The following is a 4,492-nucleotide window of genomic DNA, read 5'->3' as shown; positions in this document are numbered from 1 at the left end:
AAAAATCTGTGAAAGTGAGTTATAGTCCCACTTTTAAAATCTAATATTTTGGGATGAGAATACATGCAAATTTATAAATATTTTACGAAATAGACACAAGTAAATGAAACTACTTTATATGGGTGAATGATCGAAGCCGAATATGCCCCTTTTTAGCTTGGTAGCCTAAGAATTTGGGAACAGACCCCCAAATTGACGCGAATCCTAAAGATAGATCTATCGGCCCAACAAGCCCCATTCTGGAATTTGGAATGCTTTAGTACTTCGAAATTATCATGTCCGACGGGTGTCCCGGAATGATGGGGATATTCTATATGCATCTTGTTAATGTCGGTTACCAGGTGTTCACCGTATGAATGATTTTTATCTCTATGTATGGGATGTATTGAAATATGAAATCTTGTGGTCTATTATTTCGATTGATAAATATATAGGTTAAACCTATAACTTACCAACATTTTTGTTGACGTTTAAAGCATGTTTATTCTTAGGTGATTATTAAGAGCTTCCGCTGTTGCATACTAAAATAAGGACAAGATTTGGAGTCCATGCTTGTATGATATTATGTAAAAACTGCATTCAAGAAACTTATTTTTGATGTAATATATTCTTATTGTAAACCATTTTGTAATGGTCGTGTGTAAACGGTATATTTTAGATTACCATTATTTGATATTCTACGTAATGATTTTTAAACCTTTATCGATAAAATAAAGGTTATGGTTGTTTTAAAAATGAATGCAGTCTTTGAAAAACGCCTCATATAGAGGTCAAAACCTCGCGACGAAATCAATTAATATGGAACATTTATAATCAATATGAACGGGACATTTCAGGTGGTGAGGTTGAGCTAGGTTTTTCTTCTCCGGTGGTTACGGGTCATAAGGTGGGCAGTAAATGTATGTACGTTGATGGTTCTGGTTCGAGTTTTGTTAGGTCACCTTCGGTTACGTTTTCGTTAGATAAGGTTCAAGCGGCTCTAGATTTTTGAGGTTTTCGAAAATGCAAACAGACTCGATGTTTAAATTCAAGTGATGATGGTGGGGATTTGGGGTTTCAAGAGATGGATGGTCGGAGGTGTGGTTCGGATCATTTGCCTGATTTCGTGGCAACTATGGGTGGTTCTACTGGTCAACACTGTGGGTGATAAGATTGTGTCTCGGGTCGAGCTGGATCAAAGCAGTGATACAAAAAAGGTGATTCGTGAGGAGGAAGTGGGCCGTGGTACTCCTATTCTGCCTGGACTTGAGTATGTAGCGGGCCGAGATATAGGCATTTCTTCGGGTAAATCTTTTAGTTTTTTTGAGGAGGTGGCAAAGGAGGTGGAAGGTTGTATTATGGTAGAAGGTAAGTTTCTTAGTTCGAAGACGCTTCCGAAGCCTAAAGATTGAAAGAGATCTAAGACGAAGAAAGTGGTCCAGGAGACGTCGCGAAAGGTTAAGGTGTGTGATGCACTAGTATCGTTGCTTTCGTGTTCTTGGTTTGATGGCTTGTGGTTTCATTGTCGTTTGGTTATCGTTTGGCTTAGGTCGTCTTTGTAGTGTATTGTGTTTGTTTGTGGCTTTGTGTTGTTGCTAGTCTAGTTGTTTGGGTCTCGATGCCTATAGTTGTACCTTTGTTGTGAGTCTTGATTTTTTGGATGAAGTCCTCGAGTTTTTATAAAGTTTCAGTTTTTTTTAAATGACCACGAATGTGTGTGTATATATATTTGGAAATTTTGAATAAATTGATAGAAAGAATATTAAAAAGTTCATTATATAATTTGAAATTTCTAACTATTAAAAGTGACTTTTTGGTATTCCATAGCATACGAGTATAATGACATTTTATTGTCATTAAAATTAGTTTAATTGTCAGTAAACTTAATTTAATAAGTCTTCATCCTTCATGTGATAAAAGGGAGAATTTGCTCATCGAATAATTTAGACTCTTGGTTCTTATTTGATGGTAGACATGTATGTCACCATTAAACAAACACATATGAAAACAATTAGTTATCATAAGCTTTTTAGTTTTGTTCTAATTTGATTGACAAGTTTGGTGAAGTTAGAAACAAAATATTTAACATAGCTTATGAAGGAGAAGTTAACAATATTTTCAGGCAACTGTTCAAGTTCGACAGTACTACTGCTTCGGCTGTTGTATCCTGAGAAACAGACGTTTTATAGATGGGGGAACTATTTTAAGGAAACTGTGTTAAACATGAGACTCGGCTTCTCTTTGTGAGATATATTCTCTAACATATCCTTCCGATTATATCCTTTTCAGGTATGTGTATAAAATTATATGTGGTTATTATAATGAACATATAATATAATATAAATTTCGGTATTATTTTCCTACAAATTTACTTAAAGCAGTTCTTTTAATATTTTACCAGAATAAGTTTCATGAAAACCTTGTTGGTTTTTTAATAATTGGTTTTTCGTAACAATTTACGGATAGATTGAAATTGGAGAAAAAAACAAGTCATACATTTTTCTTCATCAAGCAAAGTATGAAAAAGACATCCTAGCGCGTTTCAGCATGGAAGGAGAGAAAACGGCCTCGACTCCACTAGCTGTAAACCACATGATCTCACCTGACTGCGTCAGAATAGCTGTCGTTTCAACTTACTACCGCGCTATCTTCGGCTCATTGATGTATTCGACGGCTTCCAGACCAGATGTTATGTTGCAACTTGCCTATGTGCAAGATATCGGGCCAATCCAAACACGTTGCATCCCAACGCTGCTAAGAGAATTATGTGCTATCTGAAGCTTACCCCATCGTTGGGAATGGTATTCAAACGACCACAAATTTGAGCAAGAAGCGTATAGTGACTCGGATTATGGAGGATGCAAAATCAACAACAAATTTACTTCAGGGGGAAGTCAATTCCAAGGAATTTGATGATTTCTAAAAAGAGCTACAACAGAAAAACAAAGCAGAGGCTGAACAAAATGACAAAGTTAAGTCAAACTGGAATGACTGGATCAAATCAACACCAAAATTTGTAAACCGTTCTCTAGAATCAAAATTCATCAAGTTATATGAAATAAGAAGATATATGTGCGCTATATAAGAATAAAATCATGTACAAGTCAGACAACCTAGAACAAGCACTTCAGTTTCAGAAAGTTGTTGGCGTGTACTACGCATATTTGGATAGAAATTTAATGTCAGTAGAGAGCAGCACAAGTTGAAGATGTCAGTGAAAACAAAGATAGGCAAACTTATTGAAATATTTTGTATCTAATATATGTCTAGATCTTAGGGGGAGTTTGTTGGTACATATAAGTCCATCTTCATCAAAATTTTTACGTAATGTGTATGGTTGCTAAACACTGTCTCTACTAAACTACAGTATTACTTTTGTGTACATGTAATGTGTTGTGTTTGTTATTTTGTTTATGACTATCATATTGTATATACATGCCAATTGTCTGTTATAAGACTTGGTTATGTATGTGGATGTAACATATACACATGCATAACATCATCTATATACTCACTCAGAGTTGGATTAAAGTATCGAAAACATTTAACTTTTAAATGACTATTATCAATGTCTGATGTCATTTGTACGTGTGAGTTCTCATTCGCGCCAGTGACAATTTACTCCACACAAACAAAAGACTTTGATATTTGAATAACAAAATCTGATCAGGTCTATTCCTTTCAACAAACAAAATCTGACCTAAGTCATTCATGCGAGCCAGACGTCCTTCGTGCAAACGACCTGGACAGATTTGATATATCTTATACTTTTATTTCTATCAACCATACCTTTTACCATACTTTTCACCATCCTCACACACATCAACTAGGCGATTTTCTCTCTAGATCTAAACGTCCAAACCCACTAAAATCAAAGAATAATCATTCTTAAGTGACAAACTAATCACTACAACAAATAGTGGTTTGACTAATTTGTTCTCCAAATTCTTTTTATTCACTTGAAACAACCAAATCATCATTCCGCAACCGTTATGGGTGTTTGTTAGCTTCTAAAGATCAATAATAACAACATATTAGACGGAAGTAAATTTTACAAAAAGAAATTAAAAGAGAGGTAATAAGAAATAAAAAAGGAAAACAATAAAAGTGTCGTTCTCTTACATTAAAGAAAATGGAATGAATAACTATTTGTATATATATAGTAATTTTACCTTACGTTGCAGTTGAAATATATTTGTAGCAATACATGGTTTCATTACATATATTTAATATTACTTTATTAGTTTGAAATTACCATGTGCATATCGGCGATTTGTACAAACCTACTAGTTGAATGACTCGTGAAATCACGGGTTTGTTAAATAGCTAAAGTTTATGGCTCATTTAGCTATTACATATATTTTTCTTATTAGTGGTCATATATATATAACTAATTTGAGGATTGGGCACAATATACAATATGAAAGATATTTTATATGCACATATTCGTTGAAATAAAGATTATAACCGTATATGGCGTGTAACACAGATTCTGTTAAAAATATCACCCGCA

This window comes from Rutidosis leptorrhynchoides, chromosome 2 (genome assembly GCF_046630445.1).
Source record: "Rutidosis leptorrhynchoides isolate AG116_Rl617_1_P2 chromosome 2, CSIRO_AGI_Rlap_v1, whole genome shotgun sequence".
NCBI classification, from domain to species: domain Eukaryota; kingdom Viridiplantae; phylum Streptophyta; class Magnoliopsida; order Asterales; family Asteraceae; genus Rutidosis; species Rutidosis leptorrhynchoides.
This window is presented reverse-complemented; position numbering follows the sequence as displayed.